We start from the raw sequence: 26,010 nt of genomic DNA on the forward strand, positions 1-26,010 counted from the left end.
CATGACTGGGGAAGGCACTGGCAAACCACCCCGTATTGAGTCTGCCATGAAAACGCTAGAGGGCGTCACCCCAAGGGTCAGACATGACTCGGTGCTTGCACAGGGGATACCTTTACCTTTACCTTTTAGCTTCTGTATTAATCTGCTTTAATCTATATCTACTGTTATTACACTACAGCAGCCTTTCTCACCTTTTTTACCATCAAGAAACCCCTGAAATATTCTTCAGGCTTTGATAAACCCCAGAAGTGTCATGATTGTACAGAATATGATTGGGAAGCATAACTGTATACATGCCCACCCAGGGCCCCTTCCCTTCCTACCCCTCCAGGCCCATCATTGGCCATTTTTTGGGGAGGGGGGCAGATTGACATGACTATATATTACCATAAAGGAAAAGGTAAAGGTATCCCCTGTGCAAGCACTGGGTCATGTCTGACCCTTGGGGTGGCGCCCTCTAGCGTTTTCATGGCAGACTCAATACGGGGTGGTTTGCCAGTGCCTTCCCCAGTCATTACCGTTTACCTTCCAGCAAGCTGGGTACTCATTTTACCGACCTCGGAAGGATGGAAGGCTGAGTCAACCTTGAGCCAGCTGCTGGGATTGAACTCCCAGCCTCATGGGCAGAGCTTTCAGACTGCATGTCTGCTGCCTTACCAGTCTGCGCCACAAGAGGCTTATATATTGCCATATCACCAAATAAATGTTTAACAATTTTTAAAAATATATTTAAAAATGAATTAACTCCCACCCACTTGAGAAACCCTTCCAGGTTTGACGAGAAACCCCAGGGTTTCATGAAACCCTGGTTGAGAAAGCCTACTCTACAGCATCTGGCATTGTGCTGTATTTAAATAAAACTAAAGTATACACTACATATATGAGAAATTCGGCAGGGTTGGTACTGGAAAGGGAGAACACCAAGGAAGCCTCTGCAGAAGAACACAACAGCAAACCCCCTCTGCTTCTTACTTACCTTGAAAGCCACGAGCTGGGGTGGCCATAAATCTAAGCTAAGCAAGGTTGGCACTTGAATGGAAGACCCCCAAGGAAGCTGTTGTAGGGGAAAGCAATAACCTTGTATATCTGTGTTAAGTGCTGTCAACTTGTCTTGGACTTTTGGTTTCCTTATGAACGAATGACCTCCCAAACATCCTATTGTCAGCAGTCTTGCTCAGGTCTTGCAAACTGAAGACCGTGGCTTCTTTGGCGGAGTCCATCCATCTCATGTGGGGTCTTCTTCTTTTCTTGCCTTCCCATCATGCGGCCAAAGTTTAGTCAGTTTAGTCCTTTTAGCTTCAGCCTTGATTTGATCTAGAAGCCACTTCTTTGTCTTTTGGATGGTCCATGGGATCCATAAAACTCTCCTCCAGCACCACATTTTAAAGGAATTCACTTTCTTCCCATCAGCTTTTTTGTTGTCCAGCTGTCACGCCAGGCATAGTAACAGGAAAGACCATGCCATAATTTATCTCGATCTTGGTCACCAACAACAACATCCTGACACTAGCCTAACACACAATAATAACAATAATAATGTTCAAGTCTGCAAAACTCAGCGAGCAAAAAAAAAAAAGAAGAACAAAGAAATCTGAACAACAAAGAGTTGGTGACTTCAGGCTCCCACGGTAGGGAAGATTGCACCAGATCAGGACCGTCAAATGAGAACAGAACTCAGCCATTTCTATGCTCAAACAGATTCTCTTTCAGCAACATGTCCCTCGTTACAAAGCTGCCGCTCGCTGTCTTTTTCCCAGTGGTTTATTCATCCAGGCACTCCTAGTGATATCCCAGGTGCATGGATAGTGAGCATGACAGAACAAGCTGTAATTTTAAAGAAGGGCTTGTGCCAAATTAGTTTGGCTGGGACAAGTTTTTCTCGCTCTAGTGACACCACCAGGAATACCTGTTGGGCGAATCGCGTTTCAATGCAATGCCCGACAACATTAATCTCTGATGCAAAGCCAGGGAAATGCGCAAAAGTCAAACACTGCTCTCAACATCTCTGGCTGCATCACCGAAGAAGCATTCCACCAAGCTCCTGAACCGACCCATTCTCATCAGCAGATAAAGGTCCAACGAAAAGTTGTCTGCTCGTCCCTTTTATCCTCTGAGGCCACGCAGACAGAGCTCAAACAAAATGCACAGCACAGAAAAACCCGAGAGCAAATCCCAAGGAAGAAAACATAACAACGACTTCAACAAACAAGAAGTACCTGCTATTAGCAGATTTCTGGCTAATGTTAAATTCATCCAAGGCTTCTAGTCAGTGCAAACTTAAGAACTCTTTCCTGAGAGTAGATCTCATGGAGTAAACCTCAGCAGACCTGCTGAAGTTTACTCTTAGAGTCATGTATCCTTTTAATCTCAATGGATCAAAGCAAAGTGGCCCCAGAATTCTTTTAAAAAATAGTATAAAAATGAAATAAGGGTGAAAATGAAATTCTGGCGTGAAGAACCAAGAAATCACTCTAAACCATTCCCCCCTCCAATAAATTAAACAAAATGTGTTGTTCAGGCAATATTTTCTTTCCAATTCTTTCATTTGTACATATTCTGCTCTGCTCTGCTCTGCATTGTTTCTTTCGGTGTTTGGAACCCTTTGATTATAAAGTGTTTAAATGGAAAACTGCCCCACTGAGGAACAAGAACTAGAAAAGTGGGCCAAAAGGAATATATTTCAAATAAGTCAGCAAAACGAAAACGCTCAAAGCCCTCTCAGACAAAATCCCTTTCAAAACATTTCATCTTTAGGAGTTTGCCTTCTCGTTGCTGGTGCCCTCTGAGGTTTACAGTATCCTGGGCTATACTTCATTCAAAAGGTTCGCACTGTCTACTGTACAAGCTTGAAATAAGAGCCAGCGATTGTTGCTTCAGATAAGCGAGTGGAAGAGAATGCGGCAAGCGTGTGAGAGACGGCATGGGAAAGTTGGAGATCAGGTCACCTTTCACTCACCTGCCTCTTCCTTCCCCGACAGTGCAGGATTCAAGCAGGGGCCCAGCCGGGAGCTACAATATATAGAGAGAGTGCGCCGGTGTTGAGCAAAGTCTCTTGTCATCGCTGCCACACATTCCAATTTCACGCTGTCAAGGTACAGCCTACTCACCGCTGTAGCAATTCCAAGCAGTTTCAGCAGGGAGAACGGTCAGGAGCTGGCAAGGTTTTCCAAAGAGAAAAACGCCGAAAGACTCACACGTCGATTAAACTGGCCCATCAGCCATACAGTCTTCATTGGCTCGGGCCAGTGCGTGATGCCCCTCTTGCTGGTTTGGCAGGCACTTGGGTTATTTTCTCCTTCCCCCTCCCTAAACCTATTTCAAATTTCCCCAGGGGAAAATTGGGGCAACCTATTGTGGATCTTCTTGGAAAGCAGTTAAGGGCGTCAGATAGAAACTTGGCCCTAGATACCAAAACTTGCGCAGAATGTTTCTCAGGACAGAAGGATGATGGGCTGGTTTGGTTTTGTTTTGTTTTGGTTCTTTCCGGACAGTGAAGGTTGTTTTTTTTTTCTGCTGCTGCCATGGCCCACTGGCTTCCTATTTTAAAATATCAATACTATTCTGAAAAACCGGAAACAGACTGGTACCAAATAATGACAGGTGAAAAAGGCCGTAGTATCGAATCCTATTTGATAGGCAGAGAGATTCTCAGGTAAGTATTATCCCAGTCATAAGGACATAAGAGAAGCCATGTTGGATCCGGCCAATGGCCCATCCAGTCCAACCCTCTGTGTCAAACAGTGGCCCTGTCCCAGTGCCATCAGGCTGCTCACCAGCAGGGCCAAAATCCCGGAAGCCCTCCCACTGCTGACCCCCAAGCACCAAGAAGCATCACGGCCTCAGACAGAGTGTTCCATCGATACCTTCTGTCTGATAGCCCATGATGGATCTCTGCTCCAGATGTTTAAGTCATCTCATGAAGCTGTCTTGCTTGTCGATGCCGCCGCTTCCTGCAGCAGTGAATTCCACATGTTACTTACTCTTTGGGTGAAGAATTACTTCCTCATTATTTCTGACTGCCCACAAGTTCTTGTATTATGAGAAAGGGAGAAAAGTACTCTGCCTTCTCTGTCCCATGCACAATGTTGTAAACTTCCATTATGTCACCCCCTCAGTTGTTGTTTCTCCAAACAAAAGAGCCCTGACCTCTTTAAACCTTTCTTCATAGGGAAGTTATTTTATCCCCTTAACCCAGGCTTTCTCAACTAGGGTTTTGTGAAACCCTGGGAATTCTTAAAGGCCCTGAATGGATGGGAGTTAATTCATTCTGTATGTATTTTCTAAATTTGTTGAACATTTAAGGGTTATATGACCATGTATGGTCATGTCAACTGCCCCTCCCACCTCTCAAAATGGCCTATGATGGGCCTGGAGGGGTGAGAAGGGGAGGGGCCCCAGGTGGGCATGAACACAGCTATACTTCCCAACCATATTCTACATGATCACACCACTTCTGGGGTTTCTTGAAGTCTAAAGAAAGTTTCAGGGGTTTCTCAATGGCTGCCTCAATCATTTAGTTGTCCAGCTTTGTGGGTTATTGTGGAAGGGAAGGCAGCATGGCATAGCCAGATCTCATCAGATCTCAGATCTCAGAAGCTAAGCAGAGTTGGTCCTTGGATGGAAGACCACCAAAGAAGACCCTGCAGAGGAAAGCAGTGGCCAACCACCTCTGCTCCTCACTCGCTTTGAAAGCCTCTTAATAAATAATAATAATAATAAATTTTTATTTTAATTCCACCCTTCCATGTCACTCAGGGGTTGGTAACAACATTAAAACTCATACAAAATTAAAAGTCCAAATCATTTACATTTGCTAAATGCCCCCAGTGAAAATTCCCGGATGAGGAGGGGGTTGATGAAGGAATCTTTCAGTCCTCCTCCTCCCCTAGTGGTGAGGCCAGCCTTATGAGTGGATGTTGTTTGTTTAGTTCTCTGCCATAACCCTGATGGAATAGCTCCATTTTAGAGGCTCTGTGGAACTGGACCCTAATTTTGCACATGATTTTGGACCCTCCATTAACAATGTTAAGTCATGAAGATAGCCCACCTGGCATTTTTCCAGCTGCACAAGGCAGCTTTCATTGCTCCTCTCAGAGCCGGACCAAGCTAGTGTGATCCATATGATGGTCACATCTAGACTAGGCAACTCGCTGTACACAGGGCTGCCGTTAAGACAGCTCTGGAAACTCCAACTGGTCCAAAATGCAGCTGTATGAATCCTGACAGGGGCTCAATATGAAGCACATATAACACCAGTTCTCATCTGCATTGGCTCTAGCCTGGAGACTGAACCAGGTTCAAGGTGCTGGTTCTAACCTTAAAAGCCCCGAACGGTCTGGGACCAGCGTACCTGCAGGACCTCCTTTTCCCTTATATTCCCCTAAGAGCACTGAAACCCTCAGATCAACACCTGCCCAGGATCCCTGGCCCAAAAGAGATGAATTTGGCCTCAATGAACCTGGTGGAATGAGCTTCCAGGAGAGATCAAAGTATTGCAGGACATAAACCAGTTCCGCAGGGCCTGCAAAATGCAGCTACACTTCTCCCTACTGCCACCCTCTGTCCCCGATTTTGGAGAAAGGACTCCTGTTATTTCAGGACTGTCTCTCTCCTTCTATATCAGCTAGTCAGTGGGTCAATAGCTTGTGAATGACTATGTTGAACACCACTATCAGATCTAATAAGAGCAGCAGGGCCCACCCGCCTAAATCCAGCTTTCTCCAGAGATCGTCGGTCAGGGTGACCGGAGCCATCTCCGCCCAATGGCCAAGCCAGAAGCCAGACTGGAAAGGGTCAAGTGCTGAAGTTTCCTCCAAGAATCTCTGGAGTTGTCCTGCTACCACCTGTTCAGTCTCCTTGCCCAGGAATGCTAGATGCAAAACTGGGAGGTAACTGGCAGGGTCAGCATGATCCAGTTGTTTTCTCAATAAAATTCTTGTCTAATAGTAAAATTTGAGCGTGATACTGGGATTTTAACTTCTATCAATATCTGAATTCCAAGCAGATGATAAAACCTTTGTGAATGTTGATTAACTTGCACTAACCTCCCAGGCAGAACAAAATGAAGAAAATTGCGTATCATAAGTGCCAGGTGATGACAACTCTTCCTTGGCTATTTTCTTCTTATTTGAAAGTAATTCATATAGTCTTCTTTAGTAAGAATAAATATGTTTACTTACACACTAGTAAACATTCAGTCCTAAAGCTTCAACAGTAACTGTCTTCTGAGGTAAATGTTTTTCAGAGATACATTTTTTTCCTGTTTACATCAAGTCACAGATTGGTTCCGTTACACCGTTTCTTTTTTGACATTTATAACACAGAAGCAGAGAGACTCACTCTAACTCTCACAATCTACACACAAAACAGTCAACAACTGTCAAAACAAACAGAAACAGAATTTTCCCATCATGCATCACTTCAGCATCTGTGAGAGTACAAATGAAAATGCCAACGAAAGGGTGCATCACTGCCTTTTTCAGCCTCGCCGGGAATTTCCCTGAAATTAGGGACAGGTTGTCCTGGAGAGGGCCCCAGATCTCCTCAGCACCAGCTTTAACCAGCCATGAGGAATATGGGTCAAGAGCTTCAGCCAAGGAGAGTTGTCCAAAATAGGATTCTGAGATGGCCTCTAATTCACTTCCTGTGTAAAACCCAGAGGCAAAGTTCTGAGAGAGCAGCAAGATTTTCTCCACGAAATGGCTCACAAAAGCCTCACCGATGATATCCAATTCAGAATTTTGGGATGATCCTAAGAATGTCAATGATTTAATTGTTTTGAACAGTTGTGCTGGATGCAAGCTTGTGGAGGCAATGGAGGCTGCATAGAATTTCTTCTTAGTGGCCTTCACCATCATCTCATAAGCATTCATAAGCATAAGACGTTCTTGCTGCTTCTTATGAGTCTTCCTCCAGACTTGTTTTAGTTCTCTCAGCTCCTGTTTCTACTTGCGCAGCTTTGATGTGTACCAAGGGGCAGCTTTGGATGGGAGATGAGCAGGTATCAGGGGCAATCTTGTCGATGGCTTCAGAGAGCGGGCAATGCTAGCCCTCTTCCAGCTCATCAACCAAGTCACCAGAGTTTTCGGATCCCACAGAGAATTCCGGAATCCAATGAGATCCAAAAGTCTTCTTGGGTAAGCATAAATCTGTTCCCTGCCTAAATCCGTGCCCTGTCTATACAGGGCTGTGACCAGTGATCTGGTAACACCTATTGGGTCCTCCAGAACCTCCCCAGAACTTCCATCAGAATACCCAACAGGAACAGTTAGGATGAGGCAAAATTTAAGGACTGGACGACTGTGATGATTATAAATGTTGATTTTAAAACAATAATTTTAATAAAATGCATATTTGTATTTATATGTATTATCTATCATAGGTGTTTTATGTTGTTCACTGCCCTGAGCTGCTTGGGAGGGTGGCATACAAATCCTATATCATTATCATTATCATTATCATTATCTCATTATCATTATCATTATTGATGATGATGATGATGATATATCAGTCTGAGTCTTCAGGGTGTTGTGGTCTGACCATGGCAACCTCGTTGATTGGACCAGGCTGACATTTATCCCCATCCCAAAGGTCAAGTCCAGGGTGTGGCATACTAGATGTTTTGGGCCAGCAACAAATTGAAAGAGTCCTAGTGTTGCCACGGCCGACACAAGGTCCAAACTCTGCAGGGAGTCAGTCTTTTCTGCGTGGATATTGAAGTCCCCCAAAATTAATAATTTGGAGAACTGCATAGCCCACCCAGCAACTATCTCCAGGAAGTTCAGGGAGGGCATCAGTTGATGTATTAGGCAGCTGGTACACCAGGTAGATGGCCAAACTCTCCACTGTGCCCCACTCAAATTCTACATATTCAATTCTCAAGATTTTTGGGATGGGCAACTCCCAGAAGAACCACCAACACCTGTTCTCTTGTCTTGGATTGGTGAAAGACTGAACACCCGGGTAAGGCAAGTTGTCTTAGGGCAACTGCCTCCCGCTCCTGCACTCAGGTTTCCATCAGGCAAATCCACATCCTGACCTGCAAATATGTCATGCAGGGCTGTGGCCTTCTTATTTATGGGCCTGGTGTTGCACAACATCAATGTCAGAGGGTGGCTATCTTTCCTTACTCCACCACTAGCATCTCTTAGTATGGGATGCAGCTTAAAAGAGTCATGAGCTTTCCTGTATCTCTTGATCCTTCATTTTAACCACCTCATCCCTCTACCATATTTCCCTCACTCCCAATCACTGGGATCCCCAGCCCTTGGCTGGCCTCACCATAATCCCTTTTGCTCCTTGTCTGTTCCATCCCCCCCCCCATCACTGCCCACCTTACTGTCTCAGTCTCTCCCTCCCCACCTTCAACCAGAATAACAATTTAAATTCTTAATCAAAACAAATATCATAGACACATCTAAGTCAAGGTTGCCCTTGCCTGATCTGCTCATCTTCAGTGAGAACCCTTAGGCTATCTGTTTAAAGTGGCCAGCCTTTCAACAATTTTCTACTGGGTGAGAATTAATGATTGCAAAGGACCCTTGTACTTAAAGTCAGTTCTTTAGTCCAGCAGTCATTCTGTTAATATGAGTTGGCTTTTGAAAAGGTGACAACTCTGTTCTCTGTAAGATTGTACTGGTGGATCCGCCTTGCAGTATGGAGTTTCTTGGGCAGGTTCAAGTTTAACCACAACTATGGGGCTGGTCTTTCTTAAATGGGTACAAAGTTGTTCTTTATGAACTGACCCAGGGAGTGAGCCGACTTGGCAGTCCAGAGGTTCCAATCGCCCTGCAAAAGCCAAGCAGTAACTACCTAGCCCTGTGGGATGGCAGTCAGCCCTCCCACTGCTTCCTGCTGAAGTCATTGATGCTCACCTGCCAGGGCAGACCTCCAGCACAACAAGCCCAGATCCCAGTCAGAAGCCATGGGACTCATGCTTGTCCTCTTTGACTCCACATCCAACCCAAGGGCTGGTCTCTCCAGTCGAGAATCCAACCTCTGTAGCTCTTTCTCCAGTTTCCGTGGCTCCACATGAGGCCTCAGGGTGGGCCAGCCTGGCTGAGCTTCCACACCCCGCATCCCCATACCACGTTTGAGAGTCTGCCAGCCAGTGTAAAGAATGCACTCAAGGCCAAACGCTGGCCAAGAGTCAAGGTAAGCTGAGTTGATCTGCAGTGGGGGACTGATTATCCGAAGTGATCCCCTCTATTCACTGGATAATGCTGGGGGGATTATGCCGCCTATGCTGGTAGCTGTTGTCATCTGGTGGGAATAAATTGGAAGCACTGGACACAATAAGCTGGGACATCAGCCACTGTGAGGACTGACAGAGACAAAGAAACCACTGGGGCAGGGGCAGGTGAACTCACCACATGGGCTACCGGGTTTCACAGTAGATATCAAAGTCTAAGCATGGTCTCTTGGTGGTGACATATCCAGGAGGTGGCAGCAGCAGATACTCCCTCAGCAGGGTCTGTCGTTGTTAGGGTTGAACTGGCGACCAGGAAGTAACAAGCACCAGTAGCTGAATAGGAGCTTTACTCTTCCCAGGGAGTCAGCAGCCAGGTTTGCTAGTTCAGGAAGGCACTCATGGGGCCACAGAGAAAACAGAAGATGGCTTTGAGGAACAAAGTAACAGTGTAAGTCAGATACGATGGCGACACTTACATGCACCCGCATGTGGGCTGTTGAGGAAGTTGCTCTGGAGCTTTATTGTTCTGGCTATGTATAGGATTACATGCCAAGTCACTATTAGAGCTGATTCAGTTACATTACCATCTTGGATTCCATCCTTGCTTGTATGTAACTGATGTGTCCTGAATGAACAGGCACACCCACGCCTGTTCAACTATTAGTCGAGATGAAGGAGACCACACCTAAGGAAGTATCTCTTCTTCTATATGTATTGTAAACAATGTTTTAAGTATTGCATCTTAGCCAATCAGTGGATGCCCAAGATCTTTGTGACAATGATATTAACATCTGCACGTTCAATGATGTAATTAAGTCTGTTTAGATCTTTGTTTTGCATGCCCTAGCCCTAGGGCTCTGGGTAAGCTGTGACGTATCTTTTCCCCATTTTGACGTAATAACAATTCTGTGAGGTCAGTAGAGTTCAAGAGAACCACCACCACACTGAACTTCAAAGCTGAGAAAGCATTTGGAATCAAGCGTCCCATATCAGTCAGTCAAACGTTATTACAGTCATTCAGACCAAGTTATATGAAGTCAATACATAAAAGACCAAAAGAATATAGTAATTTAATATAATACAATTTGAAACAGATCATAAAACAGAACTTAAAATTATACTACTTTAGAGCATCGGATTTTTATGGCAGCAGCACAAAACTTAGCCAGCTGAGTTGTCACCTGGGGGGACTCATCACTTAGCAGCCTCTTTGCTCGATCTCCATCGTGATGTTCTGGCAACCTTTCAAGGAATGGTTCAACCAAGTTGCTACGAATGTCTACATAAGCAGAGCAGTGGAACAATATATGCTCTCTTGTATCAATTTCACCACTCCCACAGAAACATTGTCTAAGTGTAAGGGGAATGTTCTTATAGCGACACTCTACAAGAGCTGAAGGCAAGACTTAGCATCTTGCAAGGGTAAATGCCCTTCTTTGTTTACTTATTACCAGCTGAGACAGGTAAGTGGCAGGGGCCAGAACATACCTTGTTTTAACTGAGGCCAATAAAGTTGGAGCTTTACTCAGGTCCAGTTGACGTTGATTGTCTTGTATCCTCTCCTTAACTAATGATGCAGCTTGATCATGAGCTAATTTAGATAATATGGAGAACCCAGACTTTGGATTCCTCAGTGAACAGCCTTAGTCCAAGAAGATTGGAAGATTGGATAAGTGTCCCGTATCCAATAACCAGCACAATGTAAATTGTGGGAATTAAATACTTTCTCCACAGGATTATTATGGTTATTATGGTTTTGGCATGGGGTAATGCACAGTGGCAGTAATATACCTCACGGCAAATACGTAACTTTGAAAAGTAGGCCGGTATCAACATTCCTGTACTGCTAATGATCAGGAAGACAAGGGGCCATTCGGCACAATGACCAATGTTGCTAAATGTTTGCAGTATACAGAAAAGCTATATTTAATAGTGGAATTTTGTCATTCCGCATACCTTCAATTCTAGTGGAATATTGGAGTCCCAGTAGCAATCTATTCATTCCCCACAGGTTTCTTGCCAGAATTGCAACAAAGGAGGCAATATTTTTCTGTGCTTCTTCCTGCCCCTGGCCATCAATCAAACAGAACAGCCAATGAAGTGTTATGTTCGTGCTCCTTTCCCTTTAAAAACTGTTTTTTTAAAAATTCGAAAACACCAGTAGCAACGAATATTTGTTCATTCAGTGTCTCAGAAAGACCTTTTTCGCTGGTGTAGGAGCTGGCACTTAATTGTTTACATGTTCTTCAAGTAAAAAAAAAATCTCTCCCCCCCCCCCCGATGGGTGCTTTCTGGCTGAAATTACAGGCAGTGTCGGACAGGGGGGCTGTATTATGCTCGGAAACTTTAAAGACAATTGCAGAAGGGAGCTTTGTTTTACTGTTAAGCACTTCTGTGGAGGGACTTCAGCTGAAGAAGCCTCGCTTATTAAAACATAAGCATTACCTTCCAAAAGATCATATTATTCAAAAATTACTATAAATTTCAGGGTATATAAAACAAACAAGAAAAAATTTCTCCCCAACGTCCTCCTCCTCCTCATAATATTTACAATAGTCCTTAGATAGTCTACCTTCTGAATATTATGTCTATTTTACCACTATATTAATTTTTATCATTACTACACATTCCCTATTACACACCTCATCTCCTCTACATATAACTGTAACATATTAACTATGACTATTAATATATAAAATCCCAAAAGATCCATTATATATCTTACAATAAAAAGAATATCAATAATCATAGAATCATAGAGTTGGAAGGGGCCATACAGGCCATCTAGTCCAACACCCTGCTAAACGCAGGATCAGCCCTAAGCATCCTAAAGCATCCAAGAAAAGTGTGCATCCAACCTTTGCTTGAGTACTGCCAGTGAGGGGGAGCTCACCACCTCCTTAGGCAGCCTATTAATAATATTATAATAATATATTATTATTCAAATTTCAATTTTATCAATTTATATTCAAATTTTATTCTCATTCTGCTTTGACACTGAAATACATTTGTGAGAAGTATGTATGTATGTGTGTGTGTGTGTATTTGTGCGCGCACACATGCTATTTTAAACTGCTTCTCATTCTAATCAATATTGATTTATTTTTTCAGATATGACATTAATTTCATCATTACTGCATAGTCAGCTGGTTTATATTCCGTTCTTGAAAGTTTAGAAAGGCATCAGATTTCCATTAATTATTCAAGTTTTAATATTTTTTGTTTTGTATTTTCAAACCAATCTGCAACTCAGACCAAACGTTGGAGAATGTAATTTTATATTTGGAACTGCTAACCCCCCTCCACTTTTTTTCCATCTTGGAATACTTTAAAATTTATTCTGGTTTTCTTACCATTCCAAATTTATCTGTCTTTGCCACTATATCAAAATATTTTCATATCTTTAAACCGCTCCTGTGGAGCGGATCTTTAAACTGCTCCTGTGGAGCGGATTAAATAAAAGGGTAAGGGCTGTTGGGGAGGAGTTAGGGGGGTCCCTGTCCGGGATAAAAACTCAGAGGTGCCAGTCAGGAGCCGCGAAGCGTCTCCTGATTGGCCCCTCCGAGTGTCTATTCAGGGCTGAGCAGCCAATGGGGAGCCGCGCAAAGCCGGTTTAGGTTGGATTTCAAATAAAAATAATTTTGCCAATACATTCATTTCAATTGCTGAAATTCTTCCCAGCCAGGAGATTTTTTTCCATCTGGATAAATCTGATGGTATCAGTTTCCAAGGCTTCAGATAATGGGGGGGGGGGGGTTACAATTTTTTTTTAGTCAAATTCATTCCCAGGAATTGATAGAGTCCGTAGCAAATGTACAGTGGAATCATGGGTTCTTATACTGAAAACAGTTGCATAGAAGAAGAAACTGTGCTAGGGGCTGGTCTTTATACCAGAGAACTGGAAGGATTTGGAGGAGGGGGGGGGGGTAACGCAATTGCCTAAATTACTGTTATGCGGCTATTAAAGGCATGGGAATCTAGACCTTCAATCTTTTTGGCCAAACCACCCAGCTCCTCCAACCTTCCCTTCTGTAGAGGAGTCAGGGATAGACAATTTCTGTTCCTAGGTAACCTGGATTCTGTGCCAGGATTCTTGTTGCATATGAATGGAAGGAAAGAGAAATGTAAAAAAACAGGGAAAGGAAGTAGATACGAGCAGGGGCAGCCCCTTGTAGGGCTGGAACAACCATGAAAATGTATGTGATGGTTCAATGGCCTCCACCCATGTTCTACGTACAAATTACTCAGAAATAGAATTCTGGTAATTTCGGGGAAGGAGGAGAGGAATCATTGTACCAAATACTTGAACCCTTTGGGAATATAATGTCAAAACAATGTCTTATTTATGACGTGACAAATATGTGCTCTTGTGACACACTTTCTATCAGCCTCCTGCAAACCCACACCCACACACACACCCAGCATGCCTGGATGTGTGAGGACACAATATAGATGAGGCAATACAAATGGTCTAAGCAGATAACCAGCAACTTTCATCTGGAGGAACATTTTGCCAACAACAGAAGGAGAGGGAGATCTCTTGTAGGATCCACAAAGTTCTCCACTGGGCATTTGCTAGTACCGTAGGTTCTCCTTTTCACTGATATGACAGAGCCAAATCTCATAGACCTTAATATCTTCAAATCTCAGAGAACTACACCCCTAAAGGTGATCTAGGTTGCCCACTCTGAGTTAGGCAATTCTTGGAGTGAAGCCCAGGGAGCAAAGGCTTTGGAGAGGGATGGCACCATCTTTATCCGGGTATATGCCATACAGCCCAAACTCCAAAGCAGCCATTTTCTAATCCATGTTAATTCTGGGGGCCATTCCGCACCAGGATCTATGTGGCAAATTGGTTGCGGGACGAAAAAATGCAATTTTAAATTGTGGAATTCGTCGTTATGCATACCTGACTTTGTAGTGGAATCCAGTTGCGTTTCTATCGTTTCCCACAGGTTTCCGGTCTCACCATAAAATCGCTAGCCAGGAAGCGATATTGCCGAGCTCATCCTGCCCCTGGCCGTCAAGCAGCCAGTGGGCGGCCGTTATCATGATCCCAAAAAGCCCCTTTCCCTTTAAGGAAGGTTTAAAACACACACACACACACACACACACACACACACACACACACACACATACACACACAATGCAACGAATCTGTGTTGATTCGTTGCAACAGAGAGACCCATCTAGGTAGCAGGTGGCGTTTGAGCTGTCGTTTCATCGTTGCCACGCTCCCCCCAAGCGAAAAAAATCCCCCCCCCGGCACGGGTGAGATTTTCGGCCGAAAATACAGTAAAAAATTAAGGGAAAATAAACCAGCAAACGGGGCTGTGTGTTGTTTCGTGCTTGGTGACTTAAAACAGCTCTGCAGCCAGGGAAGCCTCGCTGGGTAAACGAAGGCTCGCCGGTGCGTTGATCTCCACTCGCTCGGAGAAAAAAAATGGTGATCGCTTCGCCGGAAGATCAGAGGAGGAAGATCAGAGGAGAGAGCTAGGGGGCGGGACTTTGTAGAAACCGCAACAATGGTAATGCACAGAACTTTCCCGCTAGTGTTGCTGATTGGTTGCAAGAGTGTTGCGCTTTCCGGAGGGTGAATCCACTTTTGGGGGTTTCCCTGAAAGCGCTACAATGAAGCGCTTTTTGCGGATTGGTTTCAGGAGTGTTGCAGATTGTCAATGACGTTGTGCATAACAGCAAACCTGTAGCGATTTCAATTTGTAACCATTGTGCTATTTTGGACGAGTGCGGAATGGCCCTGGGAGATCTCCAGGACCCACCTGGAAGTTGGCAGCCAGGGTTTCCTGGGACAAAGATAAAATTTAAAAATGGCCATCTGCCAACAGTATGTCATCACTCTTGGGAAAGCTCAAACATGACTCCATGCTTCTCCAGGAACTGACTGACCCACTACGATAAAACCATAGCATTTTAGGTGATTCCAAGAGAGGTTTTACCATAGAGTATCAGTCAATTTCTAGAGAGGTGTGATGTCACTTCTGGGCTTTACTGGAAGTGATGTCATGCAGTTGGACAACATCCCCCATGTTCTCGTCCCTCCTGTCTTCTGCTGGTTGTCAAGGTGGGCTTGGAAACCCTCTGGATATATAAGTAAACGATTCACAAATAGGCTTTTATAGCAGAATGGGGATTTGAACCCATGTCTCTGACACTCTAATTTAGCCTTTTTTAGTCCCTGAAATATTTTTCAGGCTTTGAGAAACCCCAGAACTGGTGCTATCTTGCAGAATATGGTTGAGAAACATAGTTATGCCCACCTCTCCTTCCCACCCCCTCATTTTGGGAGGGGTGGGTGTGTCGACATGACCATGTATGACTGTTTTGTAACCTGTCTTGAGCTTCGGAGTAGGGCGGGCTATAAATTGAATAATAAATTAAATAAATACATAGTGCCCAATACATGTTTAACAAATTGAAAAAAAATATATAGTTTACAAATTCATTAACTGAACCCCATCCAGGGAACTCCCACCCCTCCAGGCCTGTCAAGAAATCCCAGGGTTTCGTGAAACCCTAGTTGAGAAAGCCTGCTCTAACCACTACTCACCATCCTGAGTCAGCAAGTCTAGTGGGAATCAGCAACTTGTGTTGTGTCAGGCAAGCATTCTGCCCTCTGTGCCCCCACTAGTCACCGAGGAAGGCCCGTGAGTGGGTGGGTAAGAGAAGAACACTTTGTCTCTGCCTCAGTTCCCTTGCAGTGAATCAGCAGGGCCTTCAGCCTGTGCCATTCAAATATATGCCTCTATTTAAAGCTAGTTGCTGACCAGAACAGTCTCTCAAGCACCCGGCAGGGCCAGGATCCCACGAATGCACAACGCCCTTGTCTTCAGAGAAATTACATGCTGCCATCCCTGTCTTTCCAAAACGGAGACCGTTCAACCGTGAAAGAATAACAATAACTTCATTTACCTTCAGGGAAGCCTAGCTTTCAAACTGGTCTGGCATGTTATTTCCCCTTCTTGTACCTGGCAGACAAAGACAATGAAGTTTAGATAACAGCGAACGTCCTGAAAAGTCCTTTTGAATCCATCTCACCTCACCGGATAGTCATAGAATCATAGAGTTGGAAGGGGCCATACAGGCCATCTAGTCCAACCCCCTGCTCAACGCGGGATCAGCCCAAAGCATCCTAAAGCATCCAAGAAAAGTGTGCATCCAACCTTTGCTTGAAGACTGCCAGTGGAGTTCACCACCTCCTTAGGCAGCCTATTCCACTGCTGAACTATTAGTTTAGGCAACATGAACTGAATATTAGTTCAGGCAACATGATAATTTAATCAAGAAAAGGAGTTTTTTTTTTTTTTAGACCCTGCTCTTTACTACCTGAAGGAATCTCAAAGGATTTTACAATCGCCTTCCCTTTCTTTCACCACAACAGACGCCCGGTGAGGTAGGTGGGGCTGAGAGAGCTCTGAGAGAACTGTGACTGGTCCAAGGTCACCCAGCTGGCTGTTTGTAGAGGAGGAGGAGGAAATCGAACACAGCTCTCCAGATTAGAAGCCGCTGTTCTCAACCGTGACACCACGCTGGCTGATTTGTAATTGTTCACAAAACGGTAATTATGTGCAACATCTTTTTTCTTTAATATCATCATTAGCTTGTGCACATTAGCTGTTCATGTTATTTAAAAGTGATTTCTGTTTACGAATCACGATGTAGCAAAACTTGGATACTGCGTACAAAACCAAATTACAGCTAGTAGAATATCCAGTAGATATTCCCAAACTAAGTACTTTGCATAAACCAAGAAACATTCATGGGTATTAAAATTGTATTGTATTTTTAGGGATTTTTATGTTTTAATGGGTTTAATGGGGATTTGTGGTCGTGTTTTATATTGTGACCTGTCACGAGGCGACATGGTCGTGAGTGGCGGGGTATAAATGAAAGCATAAATATATAAGCATAAGGAAAGGCATAATCAATTCAGCTCTTGAAAACGCCCACCTGTGATTTTGAGATAGTAGCAAAGTATGTTGCTGTAGCATACTCCTTTTGTACTTCAGTATCCATTATGAGAAATCTGAAATCCAGATTTCAGAATATCTCCTGACACATTGCTTAATGGGAAGGCGACTGTAAGCCGCTTTGAGCCTCCTTCGGGTAGGGAAAAGCGGCATATAAGAACCAACTCTTCTTCTTCTTCTTTAAGGGTGGTCAACCTCTAGGCAAGGCCTGGAAACTCCCAGAATTACAACTGATGCCCAGTTGTTTCCTTGAAGAAACGGGATGTTCAGGAGGGTATCGCAACTGATCCCCAGATCATCATCAATATTATTATTATTTGTGATTTATAAACCACAGCAGTGGACCACATGTTAAAATAAACACAAAACAATGCAATAAATCATATTCAGTAAAATATTTCAAGCTATCTTGGCGCTCTGCTTTCTCTTCATTAATCTTTTCTGCAACCAATATCCCTAGCCAGTTGTGCTGCTGTGTTTGGGGAGGGGGATATTCTGGGAGGAGGGGGAGGCCCATTGATTTTGTTGCTTGCTCTGACCTCATCTATACACCTGGCAGAGGAGTGTCATTTTGCAAATCCTACAGAAGTTTGATAGTTCTGTCAGGGCCCAGATCTCTGCTGGCAACATACTCCACCAGACTGGGGTTGGGGCTTAAAAAGCCATGGCCCACATTGAAGCCAGGCACACTTCTTTGGGGCCAGGGATCGACAGCATATTGGCACTTGATGGCCCGAATGCTCGTTGAGGTGTTCCCCTGACAGAAGGGGCTGTTCAGGAGGGTAGACTACCATTATACCCAACTGAGATCCTTCCCCACTCCAAGCTCCATCTCCAAATCTCTAGGAGTCATCCAACCCACCACCGACAACCCACACGAGAGTTATTAAGGTATGGGGACCAGGGCTCACACTCTGGGTGCCATACTTGATGGGGGTACACTGGACCCTGTCAAGCCCCCACAGGCAATGGGAGCCATGTACCTGGACTGGTCTGTGCCCTGGCACACTCATCCTAGTGGCCAGGGGACACCTCAACAGCATTCATGCCAGCCACAGCTGGCCTGGCTCCCTGATACTGTGAACCCAAGGCTGGGTGCAGTTGCTGCTCACATCACACAGAAATGCCCAGCTGTAACCCAGCTCATCGGTGTGGGCTGCCAGTCCTGATGGTCATCAGTTCCCTGTCCCACCCTCCTGATGGCAAAGCTGAGGGATTTGTGGCCGGCCCCTCTGCCACCACCACTTGGGGGGGGGGGGCGTCAGGCACTAGGAAGGTGGGACAGTTTGTAGGCTGGCTTTTGTCTGCAGAGGCCCTGCCACATCCCCCGTGTCACTAAGTCCTGCCCACCTGCTTGCCCCTGACAGAAAATGGGACAGATACACAACTGACAGCCCTTCCAGGTGTTTACGTTCCTTCAGATGGTTTTGTAGGAAAATTGAACCACAGAGAAGTTACCGCCATCCCCTGAGGATTTGCAATTCCCAGTTATTGCTGGGGCGGGGGAGGGGGGGAAAGGACTGGGAGACGAGAGAGACTACAGTGCGTTATTATTCATTCATTCATTCATTCATTCATTCATTCATTCATTCATTCATTCAAACACATATACCCCACCATTCCTTGTGGTTCAAGGTGGTTTCCAATGCCCACCTGCCAAAGCAGTTATTTTCTCCAGAGGAACTGATCTCTGCAGTATGGAGACCAGGGCTTATTATGCATGTATCAGTTTTCAATGCAGTCAGTTCGCCAACCCTTTTAAATCGTCCTTAAAAAAAATTTTTTTTTAAACATTCCCATTTATGCATGAGCTGTGATACTGCACTGGTTTTTTCCAGCCATTATGCACCTCAAAAAGTGCCTACGGTAACTCTAGAAGGGGGATGAGAGTTTGAGGAAGGAATTACATTACATTCACATTCCAACTAATGTAGTCCGCAATTAGTATTTCAATTGCAGCCAGTATCATTAAATTAGAGAGCCTTGGTCTGAGGAAATCAAGCTACGAAGGACTGATTTCTGGGAATAATCACTCTAAACCAGCTCCCAGAGAGCCACCCAGAGTTAAGGCCTTCCTTCCTAAGAAAAAGCCACGCGAAACACCCAGGCTGTTCTCGGCCTATTCCGGGCAATGGGAGACTGAATCAAATTGCATGTTCACCTGATCACTGACATTAAGGAAGCAGAAATTCGCAGCAGGCACCTCAAGCTCATCCCTACACACACACACCATGGTTCAGAGGTAGAGCTTTATAGTCTCAGGAGCATTCACAGAAGACTATGGAGGAAATGCATACCACAGAGTAATTTCTACTCATTTACATAGCAATAAATGTGGCTGGGTTGCCAGGCCAAATGGCATATTCACGTGATCACTGACAAAGGCAGAGTATCAGCAGCAGGCACTTGAGCCTCCATTGGTAGACGAGGGACCTATGCATGGGTGCCTGTTTGGCAGATCAGATGTGTGCACACAGGCAGGATTTCCAAGAAGGGGGAGCTAGGGGGATATAATCATCATGCAGGACCTCATGGAGCTAGCAGCCCAAGTGATTTACTTGCATAAGATATCTGGGTTGGGCCTAGCTCAGCCTTTTGCAAATTACCGTTGAGAAACCCCTGAAACATTCTTCAGATTTGAGAAACCCCAGAAGTGGCATAATCATGCAGAATACGGTTGGGAAGCACAATTGTGTACACACGCACCCGAGGCCCCTCCCCTTCCCCCCTCCAGGCCCATAATTGGCCACTTTGGGAGGGGCAAATAGCTTGACGTGACCATATGTGCTCATATCACCCGATAAATGTTTAACAAATTTTAAAGATATATAAAAATTAATTCCCACCCATCCAGGAAACCCTTCCAGAGCCATCTAGAAAACCCCAGGGCAGCCTTTTTCAACCTTTTCAACCTTTAGGAACCCCTAAAACAATTGTTCAGACTTTGAGGACCTCCCCCCCCTGGAAGTGATGTCAGCTGGCCCCACCCCCTTGCCATGCCCCCGGAAATGACACATCACCAGAAGTGACATCACTACCTGTGTTAACAGGCAGGTCTGAAGAGGACTAAGTGGGTAGAGACAGGATGTGGTTTAAATTGGGGAGCAAGTGTTCACCCACTCCCAAGCACAGAAACCATGAGAGAACTCACTCTTGCTCGGGAGAGGGAGTAATGGAACTGGCTGGTACCCTAGCTTGTGGCCAAGTCCATTAAGGCAGTAGGAGGAAGGTCGCGGATCCTGTCCAGAGCTCCCGTGGACCCCTGTTTGGGAATCCCTGCCCCAGGGTTTCATGAAACACTGGTTGAGATAGCCTGGTCTAGATGGTGTGAAAGGGAGACCCATAGCAGATCAGAAACAGAGGGGTGGGGGGCTGCTTCCATAATGGGGAGTGCACTATCTTGTATTTCAGATTGGACTCCGGTTGGCCCCTACTGCGGGACAGCTAGGGGAACTGGAACTGTATGCAGCACAAAGAAGCTGGGTTGGGTCAGTGGTTAAGAGCAGTGGCCGGGTTGGATTCCCTATTCTGCCAAATGCAGCCAGTTGGGTGACCTTGGGCTAATGACAGTCCTGTTAGGGCTGCTCTCACAGTTCTCTTAGAACTCTCTTGGCCTCACCTACCTCACAAGACGTCTGTTGTGGGGAGAGCAAGGGAAGGTGCGAGCAAGCCGCTTTGAGGCTCCTTTGGGTAGAGAGCAGCAGGGTAGAAAAACCAACTCTTCTTTTTCTTCTCTTTCAGTTAGCAATACCACTGGAATGACATTCTGTCTTTCATCCCTCAAGACCAAAAGTGCACTGTTTGTAAGCTTTGAAAGGTCACACGCCGTGCAAAACTTCCACAGCTCCTATTCTGACTGGCTTTGTTATCGAAGGACGGTTTCCAAAATGAGTGCCTGGGGGTATTTCAAAGACAAGCCTCCTCAAAGGAAAACGGACTGTTAAAAATCAATCCTATTTCAAAGACTTGGGGGAGGGGGGCAGAGTGAGCACCTTGAACTGTGTCCCTTTCCGGCCGGTGTCACTTATCTACATGGGTATAAAAGTCTGGGACAAGGTCCTGCTGGTTCACCTCGTGTGGACCTTTCTCTAAACGCTTCTAGATTAGGAAGGCTCTGAGAACAAAACATTTCCGGGCAATCGTGTCAACCACGGCTATCGGAAGAGCGCAGGAGGGGTTCTCTCCTTTCCTTCAGTGTCTGCAAAGAGAAAGCACGGAATGGGGGTGGATTAACCACTGTGGAATCATATTTAAATGTGTGCCCGTTCATATGATAATGACATATGTCAAAAGAGGCTTTCTAAAGATCTTTGGCAGGTCGTGATCACAAGGTCATAATTGCCTATTGTCTTCCATGTAGCAAACACACTCCTTTCCCCCTCATCTCTACAAAACCTGGAGTGGCAAAACAGCCTTGTCTTGAGCATCTTCCAGAAACTAATTTTGTAATCACTGTGGAAATATGAACACCGATATATGGTGTCAATAGATGTCATTCTCAGCATGGTTCCATCTGTGGATACTCCCATCCTGGAGATTGGAGCCAAGGACAGACAAGGCAGATCCTTCTACAAAAATAAGAAAAACTCCAACTTTGCAGGGGGGAAAGCCCTGAAATCAGATACACATACATAGCTAGCTTGGTGTAGTGGTTAGGAGTGCAGACTTCTAATCTGGCAAGTCGGGTTTGATTCCCCGCTCCTCCTCCACATGCAGCCAGCTGGGTGACCTTGGGTTTGCAACAGTAATAATAAAGCTGTTCTAACTGAGTAGGAATATCAGGGCTCTCTCAGCCTCACCTCCCTCACAGAGTGTCTGTTGTGAGGAGAAAAAAGGGAAGGTGAATGTAAGCCGCTTTGAGACTCCTTCGGGTAGAGAAAAGCAGCATATAAGAACCAATTCTTCTTCTTCAGTAATATCAGAGCTCTCTCAGCCTCACCTCCCTCACAGGGTGACTTTTGTGGGGAGAGGAATGGGAAGGTGAATGTAAGCCGCTTTGAGACTCCTTCGGGTAGAGAAAAACAGCATATAAGAACCAACTCTTCGGGCCATTCCGCACGAGTTTAATATAGCACTAGTCTTACATTTTGTTTTCGCCACTAAAACTGCGTTACGCATGACGTTGTGAGCAATCTGCAACACTCCTGCAACACTAGCGCCAAAATCGCTACACTCTTGCCAACAACCTGCAACACTAGCGAAAAAGACCTGTGTGTTCTCAATGTAGCAGCTGCAACAAAGTCCCTCTCCCTGGCTCTCTCCTCCGAACTTCTGGCGAAGCGATCGCCATTTTTTCCCCCTCGGAGCGGGGAAAGCAACGAACCAGCGAGGCTTCATTCACCCAGCGAGGCTTCTCCGGCTACAGTCGCTCCACAGAAGTGCTTTAAAGCTCCCCTAAGTCCCCAAGCACAACACAGCCCCCTGTTTGCCAGTTCCCTTTAATTTTGGCCCCAAATCACGCCCCTTCGGGGGGGAGGGTTCCACTCAGGGGAACGACGAATTGCCAGCTCACACACCAGCTAGATGGGTCTCTCCGTTGCAACGAATCAATGCATATTTGTTGCAACGCGTGTGTGTGTGTTTTTTTTTAACTGTGCTTAAAGGGAAAGGGGCATTTCGGGAGTACGATAACAACCGCCCATTGGCTGTTCCATTTGATTGACGGCCAGGGGCGGGAACAAGCAAAGAAAAAAATCGCTTCCTTTCTAGCGCTTCCTGCGATACCGGAAACCTGTGGGGAACGAATGAAGGCTACTGGATTCCACTACAAATGAAGGTATGCAGAACGCCAAGATTCAACTATTTAAAATAACATTGCCTCACCTCCATCACAGAGTGTCTGTTGTGAGGAGAGGAAAGGGAAGGTGAATGTAAGCCGCTTTGAGACCTCCTTCGGGTAGAGAAAAACAGCATATAAGAACCAACTCTTCTTCTTCAAATGTTCTTTTTGACCAAATCCCTCCACTTAAAGGTGTGCTACTTGGAATTTAAGATGACGCAGGGATTGCCCTGAAAACATCGTGATTAACTGTTTCCTCTGTCTTAAAAGATTGACAGAGCAATCTTATACAGCATCTCATGTCTAAATTCAAGGACTGAGCAACAAAACTCCAAATTTGATTGTTTAAAGTCTACACTCTATTCCCCTTGTTCCCATCCTTATATGAAAAACCACTTTGCCATGATTACTTAATTACTTTAAAGCACAGCTGTAAAATCTTGTTAACCATCACACTTTAAATCCAAAAACACATTTTTAACAACATTATCACCTACTCCAAAGTCAGCCCTGGGGCATATTTCTGACCAGAGTTTTTTATTGACAGAAAAATATTGCTAACAGCATGCCAAATGTGACAGAGGGCTCAAGCGGTATTCTGCTTAGGACGTTATTTCTGGCAACAACAGGGTTGGTCAGCCTGTAGCCGATGTCTGGAAATCTCCTGGAATGACAACTTACTCCCCAAATTCAGAGAGCAATTCCCTTGGATGATAGGGTTGCCAGCTCTGGGTTGGGAAATCCCTGGAGACTTTGGGGGTGGAGCTGGGAGTGGGCGGGATTTGATGCAGGGAGAGACCTCAGTGGAATATAATGCTATGGAGTCCCCCCCTCCAGGGGGACTGATTTCAAGTTTGGAGATGAGCTGTAATTCCCCCCAACTCCCATCTGGAGGCTGGTATCCCTCCTGGATGAGAATGGGAGATTCAGAGGGCATGCTGTAGGGGCTTATGGTCATTGTAGTCCATGGAATTTTGGAGAGCCACAGTCTGGCCACCCATGCTCCATGGCAGGGGTAGTCAAACTGCGGCCCTCCAGATGTCCATGGACTACAATTCCCAGGAGCCCCCTGCCAGCGAATGCTGGCAGGGGGCTCCTGGGAATTGTAGTCCATGGACATCTGGAGGGCCGCAGTTTGACTACCCCTGCTCCATGGCAACACAGCCCCATTGAGGTCCATCCCCTCCCAGGTGCCCCTCTCAAATCTCCAGGAATTTCCCAACCCAAAGTTGGGAAAGCCCTCCACTCAGGAAAGTGCTACATGGAACTTAAGGTGTCACAGGGATTGACCTAAAACCACCTTGACCTGAAAACACCTTTCTCCAGTACTAAAAGATTTATAGCACATTCTTATATACCGTGTTCCTCATGTCCAAGCGCAAGAATTGCACTACAAAAATCCCAGTTAGATCATTTAAAGTCTACAGTGAATTCCCCTTGTTATCTTCCTTGTGTTAAGAACCACTTTGCCGTGATGGCTTAATTACTTCAAAACACGGTTATAAAACACTTTCTGCCACTATATTTCAAATCCAGAAACCCATCGTTTTTAACAACGCTATCACCTGCTCCAAAGTCAGCCCCGGGTTGCATTTCTGCCCAGAGTTACGCATATACATGTTTCTATCCATGGAAAAATACCTCTAGCGGCATGCCAAATGTTACAGAGGGCTCAAGCTGTATTCTGCTTAGATAGTTTCCCTGGAAACAATAGGGATGCTACCCTCCAGGTGGGATCTGGAGATCTTCTGGAGTTACAACTGCTACCCAGACTACAGGAATCAAATTCCCCTGTGTTGGGATATTTTGTTTGTCCAGTCATAGAAGTGTGATCCTAAGTGCAGTAAATAAATCTCCCAAGAGGTATATTGTTAAAAAAGGCAAATTTCTATTCATTCAAGTAGATCACAGTCGGAAGAAGAGAGAGAGGCCTGATTGATTTATTAATTAGATTTGTTTTAGTCGCCATCCACCCAAAGGGTCTTGTAGCGACTTACAACATTAAAACCAAGAAGGTAAAAACAACATAAAAGCAAATAACAAATACTGTACCACTATTAAAGCAGCCCAATCGTAGTTATCCTCCAAAGCCAGCCTAAACAATTCAGCTTTGCATGCCCTGCATAAACTAAACGAGTCTGACAGGGCCTGGGTGTCATCTGAGAGTGCATTCCACAGGGGAGGGGCCACAACTGAGAAGGTCCTTCCCCTAGTGACAGCTAACAGAGACATCCTTCAGCCTGGCACCTGTAAGAGGCCCTGAGAGGATGACCAATGGGAGCACCAAATTGGGAGGACTGGCAAATACTCCGGAAGATAGAGACAGAGTTCAACGAGATCTGAACACAATGGAAAAATGGGCAAATGAGAACAAGACGCAATTTAATAAAGATAAGTGTAAAGTTCTGCATCTGGGTCAGAAAAATGAAAAGCATGCCTACTGGATGGGGGATACGCTTCTAGGTAACACTGTGTGTGAACGAGACCTTGGGGTACTTGTGGATTGTAAACTAAACATGAGCAGGCAGTGTGATGCAGCGGTAAAAAAGGCAAATGCCATTTTGGGCTGTATCAACAGAGGCATCACATCAAAATCACAAGATGTCATAGTCCATTGTATACGGCGCTGGTCAGACCACACCTGGAGTACTGTGTGCAGTTCTGGAGGCCTCACTTCAAGAAGGACATCGATAAAATTGAAAGGGTACAGAGGAGAGCGACGAAGATGATCTGGGGCCAAGGGACCAAGCCCTATGAAGATAGGTTGAGGGACTTGGGAATGTTCAGCCTGGAGAAAAGGAGGTTGAGAGGGGACAAATACTCTAAGTATTTGAAAGGTTGTCACTTGGAGGAGGGCAGGATGCTGTTCCCATTGGCTGCAGAGGAAAGGACACGCAGTAATGGGTTTAAACTACAAGTAGAACGATATAGGCTAGATATCAGGAAAAAAAACTTTCACAGTCAGAGTAGTTCAGCAGTGGAATAGGCTGCCTAAGGAGGTGGTGAGCTCCCTCTCACTGGCAGTCTTCAAGCAAAGGTTGAATACACACTTT

The 26,010-nt window shown here is 45.2% G+C and overlaps 1 protein-coding gene across 8 annotated transcripts in view; it reads right to left on the reverse strand.

The window, feature by feature from the left end:
- SLC34A2 (solute carrier family 34 member 2) overlaps positions 1-21,009 on the reverse strand; it is a 63,195-nt gene extending 42,186 nt beyond the window's left edge. The window contains exons 1-3 of one of the 8 annotated variants that reach the window (XM_077301493.1): positions 20,802-21,009; positions 16,121-16,176; positions 11,147-11,258 (exon numbers count right to left, since the gene is read on the reverse strand). The gene's annotated coding sequence lies outside the window, so the exon portion shown is untranslated. The other 7 variants (XM_077301492.1, XM_077301494.1, XM_077301491.1 and 4 more) reach the window with 7 other exon arrangements.
- Between the last annotated feature and the right edge of the window lie 5,001 nt (positions 21,010-26,010).

This window comes from Paroedura picta, chromosome 10 (assembly GCF_049243985.1).
Source record: "Paroedura picta isolate Pp20150507F chromosome 10, Ppicta_v3.0, whole genome shotgun sequence".
NCBI lineage: Eukaryota > Metazoa > Chordata > Lepidosauria > Squamata > Gekkonidae > Paroedura > Paroedura picta.